Below are 19,824 nucleotides of genomic sequence, written 5' to 3' on the forward strand. Positions count from 1 at the left end.
TTTTACTTTTACCGTTTGGCGCGGAGTTGGCGCAGCGAATTCCAAGTTTGATTAAAGCAACCCTACGTGATACGAAAGAACTTGTTGAAGACTTTTTCTTCCCACGAACAAGTCGGAACTTCTGCGGACGGAGAAAAGTTATTGCCACAGGCCATACGCGCTGGTCAACAGTTAAGTGTTTACGGTCACTTTTCGTTCCACAGGAATTTATGCGATGAAATGACTTTGTTCAAGAGCGACTTGAGGCTCAACATTTGTAGAAAAATGTTGCTCTGAGAGTTGGTCAGGGAAACCGATTTTTCGGAGAAGACTTAATTATATTTGCACGGTCAAGGACCTTATGGATGAAAAGATGGAACCTTAAACTACTTTGCAGCTGTGTACATGGTGAGAGGACTACAGTTCTTCTGAACAAGGAATCGAAGAATTATTTTCAGTAAGTGAGTTTTTAATTTCTTAATTTTCTTTTTTTAAATTATCGAGATTTAAAATTTGTTGATGAAATAATTTTCTAACAGAATCTGTAAAATAAAAAAAAGCCGTGGAGATTCCGATTGGGGGGGGGGGGGGGGCGGAGCTGTGAGGGTTGCAACTAAACATGCTCCAAAATTAACAAGAATTAGTTCTTTTTCCTTTAGACCCTTGTCTGTTCGTTCAACGTGTTTTGTTTTGGCACTTAATAATAAACACAACTTGATACTATTTTCCATTCAGCATCATTTCCAGGCCTTCAAAATTACACATTTCATCTTCTTTTTTCATTTTTGCGCAGATATTTGATACTTAACTTTGATGATTAAATAATTTCTTGTGATAAAACAGCTTCAGTCACTCTAGTAAAATTTGGAGGCACCACGACGTTAAAAAAAATTTCACCTGACCCCCCTCCCCCCCGTTTAAATTGGATCCAGAGGGGCCTCAGGGAGTCATGACCCAACCCACTTGTAGCGACCAACGACAGATTAAAACTGCATTCTGGAGACTTCAATTTCAAGAAGAGCCATAGATCCCCAATTGTGTTTGAACTTATGACTCCCCCCCCCTTCCGATTTGTATGAGTATATTTTAATAATAACCCCCTCCAAAACTATAGTTTGATCAAACCTAACCTGGCAGCATCGTAATATTGTATTTTTGACTTGCTTAGTCTTCACAGTGCTTCCAGGTTAGGTTTGCTTCATCTATAGAAATTGGATTTCTCCTTGTCCCCTCTTCTCACCGTATAAATTTCTGTATTCGCTACTAGGAAAGCATCAGTTTCTTCAGAGTTTTTTTTTTTTTTTTTGAATTCACTCGCTAGAACCCATGGAGTTACGACATCAGTTCAGTGTCGGATCTAGGGGTGAGCGAGCAAGTACATTTGCCTCGGGTGGCAACTTATGGAGGCGGTAAATGCAACTACAGTAAAACCTGCGAAGTTGACCACCCTTGTAAGTTGACTACCTGTCTAAGTTGACCGCTTTTTTCAGGCACGGAATTAGCCCTTTGTCATATAAATCAACCTTTGTAAGTTGACCACTAAAGTAGTGCACCGCAAGTGGTTGGTAGAACTCCACGGCGCCCACTTTGGAAACTCCTTCCCCATACAAATAATTTTCAAAAAAATAAATAATAAATAAACTCTGTAAAAGTTGGTTCTCTGAGAGAGTAGTGTCGATGCAAGGAAACTACTTGTCATCCTGTCGCTGTTATTCTTATGCTCCTGTTATGAGTTTAGTGTGGATTAAAGTTTGGCATTGGTTTTAAACGACTTCAAAAATGAGGCGGTTATTCATATCGTGTGTATGCTTTTTTTTTTTGTATATTTCTCTCTCTCTCTCTCTCTTTGTAAGTGTGTGTTTCATTGTAACTTGATATAAAAACTTAAAGGAAGATGAGAAAGGGCGGCAGTTTTAAAATTTGCCCTGGCTCAAAAAATTGAAGATTCGGCACAGTAAGCACATACTACCAATAGGGAAGTTTTCGATTTTTCAATTTTATTTTTATATGATAGAGTAACATATATGAACATCATAGGTGAAAAGTTTTTTGCGATACGATAAGTAGCTTTTTTAAATTAATTTTTAAAGTTCAAGCGCTTGTGACGTCAAATGGCATAGGAAGTGACGTCATGCGCTCTTCCGATAGGGGAGAAACCGAAGGACGTGCATTCGACTTCGAAGACGAAACGTAAAAGGCTTATCTCCTCGCATCAGTGTTGCCAGATGGTCAAATCCAGATTTCCCCAATTCCCTTCCAACTTTTCCCCAAAAAGCGATGTTTTCTACCAAAATTCCCCAAATGCAAAAATTATTTTTCCACTAATATTTTCATAAAATGAATCGACTTCCTCTAATATTTTTGTCTCTTGAAAAAATTTTTTTCCCCAAATAGCCAAATTTTCTTATAAAATTCCCCAACTTTTTTTTCTTCACATTTTCGTTTTTTTTTTTTTTTTTTGTCTTCGTTATCTTTATCTTTCTTTATCTTTACTAATAATAAAGCTGAAAGTCTCTCTGTCTGGATATCTCTCTGTCCGGATCTCTTTCTGTCAGGATCTCTAACGCACATATCTCTAACGTCAGGATCTCTAACGCCAAGACCGTTCGGCTGATTTTCATGAAATTTGGCATAGAATTAGTTTGTAGCATGGGTGTGTGCACCTTTAAGCGATACTTTGAAAATTTGATTTTGTTCTTTTTCTATTCCAATTTTCAGAACATTTTTCGAGCAAAATTATCATGAGATGGACGAGTAAATTATCAAGTTATCATAACGTGGAACCGTAACTTGGGCAAGCCAATTGGCGAGAAATTCATCATGCATTATTTGTAAATATACAGGGGGACCAAAAGACCTTTTAATTTTCTACTACGAGCAAAGCCGTGCGAGTGCCACTAGTCATAAATACAAGCGCCTGACCGAGAGATAAGAAATAACCAAATATTTTTTTTTCTACTGGCATTTACTACTCTGCTTCTGTATGCACATTTAAACTATGATTTTTGTATATATTTATCCAAGAACAATCTTCATCACACTTATTTTTACCTGTTTCACGTATCAACTAGTTACTCATGCAGAACATTAATGCGAATTCCATAGCATAATATTCCACATTATGCGAATTCCATGAAGTTGAGCAAAGCTAACCCAACGCTGTTTGATACAAACAATGTTCCCACTACTTCTTGACGCGTATTTAAACTCGAAAAAAAATCTTTTTTCCCCGAGGTTTTTTCCCCCCAGGTTTTCCCCAAGGGAAAAATTTTTCCCCAAAGAATTCCCCTCAAAACCCATTTCCCCCAAAATTTCCCCAGAGAGCACCAGATTTCCCCAAAATGGAGAAATTTCCCCCAATCTGGCAACACTGCCTCGCATTTAACTCCTCGCGTTTCTGGAACATTAAACCTCTCATCCTCTCGGAAATATTCGAATATCATCATTGATGTTACTTGAGCAAGATTATTTAGATTGTGCTTTAACGAATCCGGCCTCCATATAGTGTGTTCAAAAGGATTATTGAATTTCTAAAAAATAAAAATATCAGCGCGCTCAAAATGTCCCTAGCGAAAACAAGGGATCTTCGGCGGAAGGCTGCCCATTAGTGCCCTGTGACGTGAGCTCATGATGTTTCAGAAGAGCGCACTTTTGCGCGTGGATTCTTAAAAATTCATTAAAAATCAATCACAGTGTTTTAAAATTCGGCGATGGTGAATTTTTTAGTTTTGAGGGTCAATTAACAATATCCAATAGTCAAAATATGAACATTTAATGGGTTGCAACTTCCCTATTCTTTTTCGTCAGTATACATATATGTAAGGATTTTATGAAGCAATTCTCCCTCCCCCCTCCTTCTTCCGGGGGACTAAACTCTGGAGGCGCCAGTGGTGGAGTGTTTAGTGCTAGTGGTGGAGTAACGCTAGTGTTTAGTTCTTATAGCATTATGAAAATCAGTTATTAAAAAGTAATGTTTATCACTGTTTAAGATGCTGTAAACTTACTTTTTAATTCCGCTGGCGTAAGCGTTTTTTTTTTTTTTTACAGTATGATTGTTTGAAGCAAAACGCAAATCATACGTTCAAAAAACTCCCAATTTCCGCCAATACTAATATAACCATTCAATGATATTTTAGCAGACAGTTCTTTTATATTTATTTATTTTTATGCATGAAGGATGAAATCGTTTGTACACTGCACCTCAGGATTGTTGGCATTCGCCTTTAGCCGATTCCACTTCAAAATCAGTTGAAAACAAAAGAAACGAGGGTTGCCACAATCAAGCGTTGGTGAAAAAAGTTTTTTTCATGAAGTGTCGGTGTTTGTTAACTCTAAGAAATAAATTTTAGCTGAATACTCGCGCCATACTCCGCGTTAATGAGTACATCGTGGGAGCTTTGATTAGCTGATCGCGTCTACTGCTCTCCCCATTTCCTGCGAATTTGACGTCTTTGAACTCTTCCGACGAGTGCCAGCAACGCGAAGGCGCACTATATAGGGTGCTTCACAACTACCTCCGGCGCTTAGAAGGTTCATTAGAACAAACATATCATCAATAGGATACAACAACGTTGACTTGACAGGAGAAAGTAACATTTCAAGTTTTGTTTAACAAATGTTCGACACGTGAAACTTTCGTGCACTATACTTTCGTGATGCGGCAAATATCAAGTCTGAAGTCTAATGGGGTTGTTTCCTCCAGTCAAAAGTAGTACTTTTAGTCACTGAAATTGATAGAATAAGCAAAAAAAAAAAAAAAAAAAAAACATGGACCTAGAAAATTCTTTCATTTTCCCAACAGTTATTTTTTAATTAATTTTTTAATTGATAGAATAAGCAAAAAAAAAAAAAAAAAACATGGACCTAGAAAATTCTTTTATTTTCCCAACAGTTATTTTTTAATTATTTTTTTAAAATGTCCGATTTTTCAAACAAGGCGTGGTCTTGGTAACGTCACAAATGATGCTCTTTGGCGCATCTTTGGACCGCGTTTCCACGTTATGATAATCAAGAAGCGAATGAAATAGCTCTACGCTTGCACGTGAGTAAAGATGCGAATTAAATATTTTGCTCTGTGAATGGCAATACAGAATGGCATTTAATCATTTGTGATGTCATCGGCAGGAAATGTAAACAATGAATGCGCACTGATTTAAGTAATTTTTTAAAAGTATTAAACTTAAACAAATTATTTTAAAAATGGTCAGATCCTATGTTTTTAAGCATACTCTTTCAGAAAAAAATACTTCTAAATTTTGGAAACGACCCCATTCTTGTTTCACTCAGTGTATCAAGATGTTATGATCAATGATCGTTCATTTCCCAACAAGATTCCCAATTTTCCACGGCGCCCACTTTGGAATTCCTACCCCATACAAATAATTTTCACAAAAAGAAAACTCTGTAAAAGATGTTTCTCTGAGAGAGAGATGCAGGGAAACTACTTATCATCCTTAGAGTCCCTATATAGAAGCTTCTATAAAGGGACTCGAATCATCCTGGCGCTGTTTTTCTTATGATCCCATTATGAGTTTAGTGGATTTAAGTTTGGCATTGTTTTTAAACGACTTCAGAACGGAGGCGGTTATTAGTTCATATCGTGTGTATGCTTTTTTTTTCGTTTTCTTTTCTCTTTTTAGTCAGCTCATAGCGTCTTACTTAGTGACTTGATTTTTATTATTCCTTTTTTAATGAATAAAGGATGTAAAATGAAAAATAAATAGAGTTATGCTCAAAATTTGCTTATTACTGCATGCACGTTTTTCGGCGTTGCAAGGAATGCCTTTTTCAATGCAAAAGAAGTGAGACTAGAATCTTTTGTAAGATGGATGTCTTTTCATCTTTTTTTTTTTTTTTTTTCATGAGGCATTTATCTTGGTTACTTGCGACTGTGGGTTCAGGAAACTAGATTCTGAAAGCAAGAAGACTGAATCTCCATGGGAAAAACTTTTTCCAAAACCTTTTTTTAATAAAAGTGTTGGGGGGGGGGGGGGGTTAACGGTAGGACTTAGGGGTAGATTTGACCACGTCTGACTTTTTTTATTTTAAAACTTTTTTATATTTCCTTGAAAAAAGAAGTTTTAAAGGTTTAGGGGGATTAAAACTCTTTGAAAATAAATCAAGAAATATTTAACCCTCTAAGCTATTTACTTAGGCTCCTAATTGAGTGGTTTTAATTACCCAACCAAAAATAGCAAAAAGGGATATTTTCAAGTAATTCTGAACACATGTGAGGTAATTATGAGCACTTGTTACTTTCTTCTATGCCTTAAAATTAAAAAAAAAAAGAAGAAAAAGAAAAGAAAAGAAAGTATTGGTTTAGCGAACATTTTCGAATTTCAAAAGATTTCCACATTTTCAAGTGTACTGAGTCCATTTTGACCAGTTTTGGAAAATGTCTGTCTATCTGTGTGCGTGTCTCTATGTGTGTGACCAGTTTCTTGAAGCCAGAACTACTGCTTTTGTAGTGCAAAAACTACTGCATGAAATCGGAACAAAATTTGGTACACATTTGGCACTAAGGCAAGAAAAGTGACACAGCTCAAAATTTGGAAAAAACGTACTAGCTATTGATTTAAAATCCAAATTTAATGTCTTGTCTTGCCACAAAACTCACACAAAGTTAGCATACATAATTGATGCGTGGTGGAGTAAAAACGATACAATTAATGGCGACACATAGTTAAAATTTTACAATTTAGAAGGAAATTTTCCTTACTTTCAGTATGCATTATTAATTTAGACAACAAAAACTAACCACTAAATATCACAATTATAATTTTTTTTCGAGTATTGTAATATTTGAGACTAAATCGCTTAGAACTACTATTGCGTAAAACCTTGATTTTCTCCAATGCTATTGTTTTGAGTTGTGTCACTTTCCTTGTTTCGGGGTGCGATATGTGCCCCCATATGAATTCGTGCCCAGCGGCGGACTGGATCCCTTAAGAAGGCGTCAACCTTGGCCTCCAAAGGAAGGAAAAAAAAGTGCAATAAAAAAATAAAGGTGCAATAAAAAAAGGTGCAAAAACAAACAAAAAAAATAAAGAAAGAAATAAAAAAAATAAAAAACTATGATACACAGGTTTACGAGATTAAAGAAAAGAAGAAAAAAAAGGAAAGGGAAGTCACACAGGTTTGTGAGCGAAAAAAAAAAGGAAATCGCACTAAAACATTTAAAAAATAAATTAATTTAAAAGAAATACTTTTTTTTAAATAAAAAAGGGATTCAGGCTTGAGGGCGCATCGGGCCGATTTACCGGCGGGACAGTCCACCCCTGTTGGTGCCCATTAGTTTTCTGCACTATTCAAGTATTACATGTTCCTAAAACAAAATGTACAAATCGAGCTTGAAAAAACCTGTTTCAAATTTTGTTTTGCCTTTGACCAATTTTTTTTTTATTTTTAAATTTCACTGGTTATAATCACCCAGCTGCCATAATTTACCCACCTTAAGAGCCATTGTCTGTAAGGATCAGGCAGGTTGTGATTGTTGACATTTTTAATTTTCTTTATTTTTGCAAATGCTGTTCCTTATCATGAATGTAATGTTTGTGCAAAATATGAGCTTTGTCTGCCGTACCGTTTTTGGGAAATTAATTTTTTTAATTTAGGGGGCGTGGCACATTTTTGCGTGTTTTTCAAATTTGCAGATTTTAAAGTTCTTGTTGCTTTAAGCGCCCCTATAATGACATGGATTTTAAAATTCTATACTATTATATGGTCTTCTTAGATACTATTACAGCTGTCAAATTGGTGTCACTACGAGGGCGACGGCCATGAAGTCCGTTTAAAAATGACCGAAAATGAATTTTTTTCTATATTAAAGGCCAATTTTCTCAAAGCGCCTTCATGATGACACCAACATTTTTAGATCATTTTCTAGCCACACTTACATACATCAAAAATATGTATCAAAATCGGTGTCACTATAAGGGCGCCAGCAGATATTGGAACTTTTATTCAATAAATTTCACAAAAACACAAATATTTAGAATCTAATTACAACTGTCGCCCTCATAGCAGATATCTGATACTACATTAGGTTGATAACCAACATGTTTGTCTAACATTTGCACAAAAAAAAATCGGTGTCACTCCTATTATTTTTGGAAATATAATCGTTCGAAGTTAGTACGTTATGGCGTTTTTTTATATTTATTTATTTAATCTTTTCACCCCCAGATAGTTTTTTTGAACATATTTATTTTTAATTTAATACAAAAATGTGTATCTTTTAACATAAATAGCTTTGGGCAGTAAGAGCGTCTTTTTCTTGAATAGAAAATGCCCGTTTTGATATAGGTACAGGCAGATGTATTGTGCATAATATGTCTAGATTACCATACCAATACTCATCTTGTTTTTTCGACCAAACAAATCTATTTGTTCCAATTGCTCTTGACATACATTTGACAACAACTTGCAAATGGATTTTATACGAAAGATGTATAGAGAGGAGGTCTTACAAACATCTTATATAAATGCTTCAAATTTTCAACTAATAAATACCCCTGCATTGCCAAAAGTTCAATTTAATGAAATTGGATGGTCCCTATCTTTACGAGCTCAGTTCAAGTTCACTTCAAAGCAGAAGGAGTATTTATAAGAACAATTTACGATTGGTGAAAATACTGGGAAAAAACAACATCCCTGTCAAGTTGCACACCACATGAGAAATGCAGTTCGTAAAGGGGAAAAAACTGTTCGTTGCTTCAGAGTATTGTACTATGAAACAAATCCTATCCTTTTTTTTCGATGGAAGAAACAAAAAAAAACGAATGCATTCTCAATACATCAAATGAGAATATTGAAGAAAGCGAACATTCAGAATCTGAAACTGAATTCGAGGATAACGTAGACCAAAACGAAGAAAACATTAAGAATCAAGTCAAACCAATTTCAGAAAGACAGTCATCTCTTATTGAAAACTGCTAATTTTGTTGCACTAAAGCATGGGGAAACATGGTACCCCAGAAAAAGAGTAGAAGTTGACCATTTGCAAGTTTATGTCAAATGCATGTCAAGAACAATTGGAATAAATAAATTTGTTTGGCCGGAAAAAACAAGACGAGTATTGGTATAATAGTCTAGACATGTTATGCACAATAGATCCACCTGGTACCTAAATCAAAACGGGCATTTTCTATTCAAGAAAAAGACTCTCTTGCTGCCCAAAGCTGTTTATGTTATAAGGTACACTTCTTTGTATTAAATTAAAAATAAATATGTACAAAAAAAAAAAAAAAATCTGGGTGTGAAAATATTAAATAAATAAATATAAAAAAAACGCCGTAACGTACTAACTTGGAACGATTATATTTCCAAAAATAATAGGAGTGACACCGATTTTTTTTTCTGCAAATGTTAGACAAACACGTTGGTTATCAACTTAATGTAGTATCAGATATCTGCTATGAGGGCGACAGTTGTAATTAGATTCTAAATATTTGTGTTTTTGTGAAATTTATTGAATAAAAGTTCCAATATCTGCTGGCGTCCTTATAGTGACACCGATTTTGATACATATTTTTGATGTATGTAAGTGTGGCTAGAAAATGATCTAAAAATGTTGGTGTCATCATGAAGGTGCTTTGAGAAAATTGGCCTTTAATATAGAAAATAATTCATTTTCGGTCATTTTTAAACGGAGTTTGTGGGCGTCGCCCTCGTAGTGTCACCGATTTGACAACTGTAACAGTATCTAACAAGACCATATAGTAATATGGAATTGAAAAATCCATGTCATTATAAGGTCGCTTCAAACAACAAGCACATTAAAATCTGCAAATTTGAAAAACCGGCAAAAATGTGCCACGCCCCCTAAACAAAAAAAATTGTTTTCTCCAAAATGGTGAGTCAGACAAAGCTCAAATTTCGGATTTACATTACATTTATGATAAGGAACAACATATGTGAAAATAAAAAAAATTAAAATTGTCAACAATCACAAATGCTTAAAACTGCCTGATTCTTACAGACAAGGGCTCTTAACCTTAACATTTTATCATTTTGGATGGAAATTGTTCGTTATCTAAGAATAGTTTTTCGTCCTTCTGAACTCCGTTTAATACATGTGTCCTCTCTTAGATATTTCTAAAAAGGGGGAATTGGCCACGGGCTTCCAATTATGAGACCCTAATTAAGAAGGAGAAAATATAAGAATATTTTATTTTTGGATTTTGTAAAGAGCTTTAGCCCCAAGCTCGCAAATGCCTGTGGTCAGCATATAGGCTTACTTTCATCCAGATGTAAATTTTTAAGCGAAGATGCTATATTTTATAGTTACAGGCCTTTGACCCGCAACAAACAGGAAATATGTATGCAGCCACGGTATTTCCTAAATCCACCATGCATCTGTAGAATATTAAGAAAAAAGTTTTTTTTTTCGTCGCAGAAAAATATTTGAAAGCAACCCTTCAACCCAGCTCGCATTCAAATTAAAAACAAAAGTCAGACCGTACTTAAGTTCATCCGGTGAATTTTTCACCTTTCAAACCGGGAAATTTCTCGTTTCGCCAGTTTGAGAAACTTGCTTCGACAAAACGGAACACGAAGATCAAAAAAAGTCGTTTTTCGGGGTGGAAGGGAGGATAAAGTGGTTCGAACTGACCAATTAATTCGGAATCGTTTCACTCGTCTTTCTCAAAATAGGATTTATGAGATCAAGAACTAAGCGCAGGGCCGGACTGGGTGATCGACAGGGCGCGGGAAAGCTGAGTTGAAGGGCGCCGACTGAGTCTCCATAATATCTAAGAAATTAAGATTTAATGCGACCATTTTTAAAAGGATAAAAAATCATTGAGAAGCAAATAAAGCCCTTTTTTGTTGCTGAAAATGTCTAAACGAGAAGTCATATTTTTTGCAAGTTCAAAAATAGTAGAAGAGACCTCCCCCCTCCCCCCAAAGAGTGTTGGTACATCCCCTTAAATATTAATGATTACCCCCTAGAAAGAGACTCCCATAAAAAAAGAGACGAAAGACCACCAAAATACACCCTGAAAATTTGAATAACGTCGCGGGGGCGGTTGGGGGGAATAATTTTTAATTTCGAAGAATGAGAAGATTTGCAAAATGTTTCTCAACAGAAACTTTTTCCGAAAATTCATTGCTTGTTCGTCTTTCTTCTGAAATGCATCATTCACTAGTTCAATAGCATTAAGTAACAACACCTCTTGCAGTGATACTTTTTTTGTGTGTTGTCGATTGAATTTTTTTCACTGGTATCTGCTGTTGTTTTAAAACATGACGCTATCATTTTATTACATGAATTTGTCGGTTCTTTAAGCTGACGAGGTTTTCTCTGTGCGATCAGCTTTCATGCTCAGGTTTTTTTTTTTTTTTTTTTTGTCCCTGCATATGCTAGTTTGTCATTTTCGACAAAATGCTTCTGCAATTTAAAATTAAAAAGAGATGTATGTACATGACAATTCAAACTGTTGTCCGTTTTCAAAGACTGTTTTAAAATATTTTTTCCACTTTATTGTGCTAAAAACTCAAAAAGAATAAATTAAAAATATCATTTCATAAGTAAATTTTTTTCTTTGGATTGTTAAAAATCCAGAGCCGATCCTAGGGTGTCGGCCGCCTGTGTGCAAAGACCTGATGTGTCGCCCCTGAAGAGCAATTTGCATGTTTTGACTATAACGCCCATATAAATCTATATAAATCTTTCTTCAAATTTCTGTATCAAGATCTAATTTTTAAAAAAAGAAAAACAAAACAGGAGAAGGATGAATTCATGTAAAAAGTTAGAAAAAACTCCTTAGGTACAATTTATATCTTTGAAGAAAGTAATAGGTACAAAAAATGTACTAGTCGTAAAAACGCATTTTATAGTCTGTCTTTGGTGACATCAGAGGAAAGACGGAGGAGGAAGAAACAGGGTGGGGGGGGGGGGGGATCGCATCCAGAAAATATTCAAAATTGGGTTATGAAAAAAGCTGTAATTAATCTTTGGTTGTGTTTGGTTGCTAGGACAAAAGAGTCGGGAACATTCAAGGTCCATGGAGAAATTTTCAATATTGACGTCAAAAATTGCAATTTTAGGAAATTTTTCGAGATTTGAGGGGAAAGTAATGTTGGAGTTCTTTCCTAAAATTCTTTAAAAATTGATGTTAAATTGCAGTTATTTTTTTCTGACCTTAGTTTAGAAAGGATTGGCGCTCTTAAAGAAAATTTTCTGGAACGGAAGTTTGGAACAAGCAATTTTGTGTTATCTTTGTTGACGTTGTTGGAGGGAGGGAGATTCGGTCGTCTCCTATCGAAAGTTTTCAAAATTGAAGTTTAAAACTCAAATTTAGGCTGTCTTTGGTGACGGTAGGGGGTCTGGCATCTTTCCTCTGTTAATTTATCGGCACTATTGTTTCAAAAACACATTTTTCGCTAGATTTGGACACGATAGGGGAAAATACTCCGAACGGAGAGAAATATTTTACGGAATTAAAATCAATTTTAGGCTATTTTTATGAAGGTAGGGTTTTAGGTCTCTAAAAAGCGCAATTTTGTACTATCTTTGGTGACGTTAAGGAAACCGAGAAGTTTCAGCGGATCTTTCTGAATATTTTTCGATATTAATATCTGAAAAATAACTAAAGACTTGTCTCCGATTGATGGGGGATGCCGGATGTCCTAGCGCCGTGAAAATTTACGTAAGCTATCCGGAATTTTTTAGAAATGGAAGTCCCAAAATCGTATTTTAGGCATTGTTTGATAACGATGGGACAAAGAGCGGTTGGGGATTCAGTGTGCCCTCAAGAACTGTTTTTTGAAACTGAAGTCAATTTCAGGCTATTTTAAGTAGGAAGGGTTTGGTGGCTTCACGGAACCATCTAAAAACGAAAGTTTGAGCCATAGTGATTACGTTGGAGAAAAGGGGGATCCGCGGTATTTCCCCCAAAGTTCTTTGAAACTGATGATTGAAAAACGCAATTTTGGTTTGTTTTTGAATACGTTAAGTGAGAGGGGGTAGGATTGAGGGCCGCTAACTCAGACCATCTTTGGTAGTAATGTTAGGGAATGGATTTCAGGGGCCTCTACCGCAAATTTCGAAAAGAAATTTGAAAAATGCAATTAAGCAATTTTTGATGACGTTTGGAAGAGCTGTCCCCAGAAGAGACATTTTGGATTTTAGAGAGATCATTTTTAGGCTATGTTTGATTAAATTTAAAATAGAAAGAGTGAATAAGAGACTGAATTGGATCTTTAAGATCGATGGTTCAACCAGCAAAATTTTCCGAAATTGAAGTCCAAAAAACGCAGTTTGAAGCCTTCTTTAGTCTTGTCAAAAAGGTCAAGGCATCCTTTTGGATCTTCGTTTTGGAGCTACACTTAAAATTTGTTACCCGGGGCAAAGGCCCTGTCCTCCTACTTGATATGTAACCGGGCAGTTCATTCGTGATTTTAATTAGAAAAAACTGCTGTAAAATTAAAAATTTTAGTTTGTTGATTATATATGTTTGACTCTCAGGGGAGTAGCAATTTTCCATTGTCTCTCCAGTCTCCACGCATCCACGACTGCTGAACACAGAATTTGTAGTTTGAAATACTTGCGAGAGTATCCTATCAGCATAGGTTTTTTTTTCCTTTTACATAGAATATGTATGTCTTCATTGTTAAGGGTCAATAAAAGCTTGGAAGGCTGGGGAAGGCTGGGGATGAGTATTAGTGGCCTTTAGAAGGCACGCTTTTATGCTTCGGGTGGGGGGTGGGGGAATAGATTTCCGTTATTGCCCCTCCCCTGCTGTATCCATGCCTGATTACCAGTTCTGTCGCAAATTATGCAACCAAATGAAGCATGTGAGTCTAACATTCCATTTTTCTCAATATGCTAAGCTGTTGGAAAATTGGCAAACACTTTGATAATTGAACATTTAAAATTCTGCATATTTATTCGACTTATTATGTCATCTTGTGAGAAATTCTTGAGGAATTTTGCTTGATTAAAAGAACTACATGATGCCGCCTGCGGCCGCCCCTTGCTTTGGCCGCCCTTGTGCGGTGCGCACTCTGCACACCTGCTAGGATCGGTCCTGTAAAAATCTTTGCATCTCTGCATGGTGCTCTTTTAAAGCATTTTAGTTATGCAATTATTTTGAGAGTAGGAGCGAGTGGTAATGAATATCAGGCCATTACTAGTTTCTATAAATGTACTTAAAAAAAAGGTATGTTTTTGGATGAATAGCAATACAAAAAAGGAATTCAGTCATGAAGGGGAAACTCGATTTTACAAATTGGGTAAATCAAGAAATATTATAATTTATCAAAAATGAAAATTAATAAAGAGTAATTAAGGTGAAGAATTTAGTGCGGATATAACATGCGACATGACATTAGTGATTAATTGATTTCAGTCCTCAAAATCAAAAGATTATTCGAATTATGTTTACGCATTTGTTTTGTACTTATAATATTGCTTGGTTTTTTTTTTTTTTTTTTTTTTTTTTTTTGCATCTCACATGTCAAATTTTATACGAATTATGCATTTGTAATGAAATTGGCTTATGTATGCTATAAAGTAACTGCTGCCATGAAAATGAGTTAAAATATCATTTTTTTTTCTTAATGTTTGCAAGACATATTTTTTTATAAATAAAACATAAGTAATACCTAGCGTCCTTAAAATCTATTTTTAAAGTCTGATTTTTTTTTTTCAAATCCTATATTTATTTATTAGTAACATGATCATGTCATAGCAAATATCTTGGGGGAAAATACAACCAATCGAACTCTAACTTATCCAGTGCACCTGATCGCCTTTTTGCAATACGTAATAAATAATATCATTTTAATAACACTGAAACTATTGGGAAAAGCTTGAAATTAAATTATTTGAGAAATCATTTTTTATGTATGGATATACATTTAAAATTACTATTATTTTTTGTGACCATTATAAGGAATAAATGAATTGATTTGATTAATCAATAAAACTTTTGCAAGAAAACTCAAAGATTTCAGTTTAAAAGAAGAACAAATAAATTTCTTGACCATGTCCAATTTCCCCTTGCCTCCTTTTTTCATTTAAGAATTCCTTATTTTTTTTAAGTAAAATTGAAATTACAAGTTTTTTGTTAGCATAAGAAAACAAGAGGGTTTTTCGTAATGATATTTTTTCCTCCACATTCTTAAATCAGGATCTAATTTCTGAAAATTCATTTCAGAAATTCTCGCTGTCCAAAGTGTTATATTTTTAAAGTATATATATAGCAAAAACGAACATTTTAAACGTTTATATTCATTTTCATGGCATTGTTGTCTTAAAGTTTCGAGAACTTTTTGAGTGTCAGATTTTTTTTTTTTTTTTTTGAAAACTGGCGTGACCGACCTAGACAGAGCCGTCATAAAAACTACCAATCATATTAAAAACAGAGGGACGATGAAAAAAAAAAGAGTTCAAGGACAGGCTTGATCTTAGTAGTTTTTACCTTTTAAAATAATAGTTTTCAATTGATAACACAAGACCTTTCAACTTATCTGAGTACGTTGTTTTTTTAACCATATGTATTTTCGAACATTTTGCAATATCATTTGTCATTTCGCAGCACATAGATCATAATGCCATTAATTATGATTCATAGATTGTAATTCTATAATTTAAGATTATACATGAAGGAAAATATTTTCGCAATAAAAAGAAAATGAAAACTGAAACGAGTAACCTTCTGTTGAAAAGATCCTTGACTTAATATATCCAATTTTGCTGCCGCTTCAAAATTACTTGTTCACTAATGCAAAAATCTGATCCAAATTACTCTTCGATTCATGTAAGTAACGGCAATGGGACCTCTGTAGTCTACCTGCATAAAATTTATGATAGTTGTCCTCCCTTGTCCAACAGAAATCCACTGCTATGAATCCCCCAGGACTCAAGCATCGCAGATCCTTATCGATATAAAGCATCTTAAAAGGCGTTATTTAAAGCCATAAAACAAGTGTGTGGTCTACATGTATGCTCCCTTTTTTCTGCTTACCAAAAGATAGTGAGTCAAAAGCTCTTGCACAGTATAAGAATGCTTCGAAAGACCCTCATAAAATGCTTTAATGGTTAGAATCTTTAGCTTTTATTCTGTGAAAAAAAAAGTGCTGTTTATTTTTTAGGCTTTATACTATCCTGATATGTAAAAACTAACTGCAGATAGAAAACGAATAAGGTTACATCGATATTTCTCACATTCCATTTCTAATATAGTCTTTCTTGACTCTTATTAATATTTGTAATACCAGTAGCGTACCTAGCATGGGTGACACTTGGAGCGGTAATTAGTGATGTGTCACCCCTCCCCCCCTCTCCCTCTAAACGCAAAAAAAAAGTTTTTAAATTCTATGTAAACATGAAAATATTACAATTTTCAGAAACAACTGTATTTGTGATTTGTGAAAAACAAAATTTTATGTGGGATAATATACATGAGGCAAATAAAAACTATGAATGATTTTTATGTAACTACCCAAGACGCATGTGTGCGTCGAGAGATCAAAAAAGTAAGGGTGTGTGTGAAATTGTTGGCCTCGTAATTACTTTGAACTTATTTTACACACATGGAAAGCTAATGGGTTTTCAGTTTTTTGTTATAAGAGGTCACTACTAGGTCTAAGTATTGACAATATGAACCTAATTCTGATTATAGTAGTACGTATTGATTCCATGGTGTGGGGTGGGAAATATTGGGGTACGGGCGGACCTATCCCCTGTAAAATTTTCAAATTAGAAGTCTTAAAATTGCATTTCAGCTTCATTTTTATCAAAAACTTGTAATTCCACTTTGGGTATCACCCCCCCCCCCCAGACAGTCAACCCCGAGGCGGACCCCCCCCCCCCTTCGCGACGTCACAAGTAATAGCTTTGCGTTTTACTTATTAACAACATCGTTATACATTCCTTCTTCAAACTCAAACTTTGTTCCGCTCATAATGAATTGCGTTGTTTCATTGATGCAAAGTTTATCAATAATAAACTTCACGAGTCAACAGGATAGCGAGGGGTGGGGGGCGCGGTATCGAGCTTCATCTGAGGGAAACACAGATGAAAAAACTTCCCAAAATGATATAAAGGCAGCATAAAATGTAATAATATTATGATTTTATGCAGGAATTCAAATATTAATATTTTTAAGGGAGTATTGTAGCTTTTTTTTTACATAAGGGCGACAACCCCCCACCGCCAGGGCAATGACGAACCTCCTCCAAATGCTACGCAGCGCTCCCCCTCCCGAGAACTTGACCCCCAAAATGAGATTTAAAAAATATCTTAAGTTAACTCCTAACAATTTCAATGCCGAAGGTTATGCCATGACCCCCTTCCTTTGTACACACATCTGGCTAAAAAGACAGTGAAAGAATTAAATCCAAATAAAAAAACTGGAATATGTTTTGAACACAAAGATCTTGAACTTGTAATGATTTTAATTGACAAAACTTAGTTTAAAATTGAAAAATGCTTTATCTCTAAAGTTTTTCGGCATCTTTATTGTGTTTAGTCCAGTAATTCCTCAAATGTGCCCAGGGGAGCCCTGCAGTCCTCCTAGGACCACATCGAAAATTAACTATTTTTCTCAATTAATTTAGACTTAATATTTGTTAAACTTTTTTTTTACAGGATAAATAAGGGCTATTCAATGCAGATACACGACTTGTATTTATTTTTGACTGCCAGTTACAAGTCATAATTTTATTTTGGGAAGGGCGCTATGCGAATATCTTAGTTCCAAAAAGGGCGCCATGACTCCAAAATCTAGGAATCACCGTGCACTCTTGTCCTAAAAGTTATTTTGTGAAGTGACAAAAAATACGACATCTGACTTCTGTCATCGTGTTCATCCATCCACTAAATTATTGCTTTTATGCGGCTTATTTCGACATTACACTATTTTTAATGCGCAGATTTCAAAAATTAATATTATTTGTCTTCTTGCTTCTATTGCACTCATGGTCGTTACCAGAACAGGGAGTCATGCTATTCGCTCTTTACAGCAACTTAAGTATAGTCAATAAATCAAACCATTCTCGTATTCTTGACTATAGATATGTGCTGTCACTTTCACCCTCACATCCCTTTTTTATTGGGGAAACACCATGGGTCCGCTTTTGTCCTCAGAATTGAAACTTGGAGCAAAAGATAAGCCACAAACGATGCCCTGGGATCAGACCGTTTACGAAACGAGAGGGGACTAATTGCCTTTATTGGGGGCAATAAAAGGGAACGTTTATATAAATAAGAAGACCATTGCTTTTGCATGTGAAAATATTCACATGCAAAATCACTTCTTTGTTCCACATAATTTATTTCCATTTTTCTAAAACATTGTTTCGAAAAATAAGAAAAGAACAGAAGGGCGCCTTTCGAGAGGGCGCACCGGGAAAAGTCCCGGTTAAGTCTATGGCCAGTCCGGGCCTGACTAAGCGTGCTATTGAATTTCGAATGTAATATCATCTATCCATTGAATTCAAAAATGACTTGACCTGATTTCGTTTCAGTCTGCCATGTTTCGTTATTTTCGTCTCAATTTTTCTATTATTATTATTATATTTTAGTTTCACTAAACTAGTTTAGTAGATTGTATTAGTATTATTTTTAGTTTTGTCAAACAAATTCAATATAAATTCTATCGGTATTGTATTTAGTTTTACTAAACCAGTTCAGAGTATACATTCTTTTAGAATTATACTATTCAGTTTTGCTAAACCAGTTTTATAGGAATTCTATCAGTGAACACAATATCACCTGATTATGACCAATGATCAGTGCTGAAGTTGAAGAAAAATAAATTTGGGGAAACTCACCTTGGGGTTTGCTAATATTCACCAAAAGAAAAAGTGGTTTGAAACCAATTGCATCATATTTGCCATATTGATATATACAGTGAAACCTGTGTAAGTTGACCACGTGCGGTGCACTACTTTAGTGGTCAACTAAAACCATATGGTCAACTTATAGAGGTTGAATTATATGATATAGATCTAATTATGTGCCTGAGAATAGCGGTCAACTTAGACAGGTGGTCAACTTACAAGGGTGGTCAACTTTACAGGTTTTATTGTATATAAAAAAATATATATTTCGGGGGCTACATCTCTCAGCGTTCCCCTCCCTACAGCGCAGATCAACTACAGCGCTGCCAATGATTGTAGTCTTCTTTTACAGCAATATTGCTTTATAAACTTCTGTTTATTTTGAAGGGTTAAAAAAAAAAAAAAAAAAAAAAAAAAAAAAAACCTGAAAATACTGAACCAGGATTTTTTTAATATTCTTTTAACGAAAGGTTTTGTGAGTCGCTTCAATATCTCATCAAACCTCAAATGAAAAAACTCTCAGTTTCAATTGGCACTCTCTACAAATAAAGTTTGCTCTATTTTTTCATTCATTTTTCATAGCTACCATTTTTAGACAGATATTTAAATTTCGTATTGCATCTAATTATGAAAAAAATAAAAAAAGTCTTAAGTGACTTTTGGGGAAATACACGCACTATTATCTCAAATTGCCTTGTAATTGTTATCAATTTCTCTCCAAATTGAAAAATACGTTTGACACAATAAAAATTGAGCCAACGAGGTTCCTGCTGTCTTTAAAAATATTTCAGTTTATATAAAAACGGTTTTAATGATTTATCAAAAGTTCATAAAACTTCGTATTTTCGCGGTAAGAATACTTATGCGCAACCATCCACATAGAACAATGTTTATGAATATGTCAGTCTTAATTTTCTGCTTTTAAAAATACTATTAGCTTCAATGAGAACAATCCTTGGAAATTCTCTTATAACATCTTTCAGCTTCAAAGATTTTGCACTGCAATGGTTTTTAAGTGGAATTAGTTAGGTTAAATAGTTTTTATTATACGCAACT

At 34.8% G+C, this 19,824-nt stretch overlaps 1 protein-coding gene across 1 annotated transcript in view; it reads left to right on the forward strand.

Annotated features, from left to right (window-relative positions):
- Positions 1-401: 401 nt before the first annotated feature.
- Positions 402-19,824, forward strand: part of LOC129223962 (uncharacterized) — a 66,517-nt gene continuing 47,094 nt past the window's right edge. The window contains exon 1 of the mRNA XM_054858346.1: positions 402-436. The gene's annotated coding sequence lies outside the window, so the exon portion shown is untranslated. The remainder of the gene's footprint in view (positions 437-19,824) is intronic.

The sequence above is a fragment of the Uloborus diversus genome, chromosome 6 (genome assembly GCF_026930045.1).
Source record: "Uloborus diversus isolate 005 chromosome 6, Udiv.v.3.1, whole genome shotgun sequence".
Taxonomy (NCBI): domain Eukaryota; kingdom Metazoa; phylum Arthropoda; class Arachnida; order Araneae; family Uloboridae; genus Uloborus; species Uloborus diversus.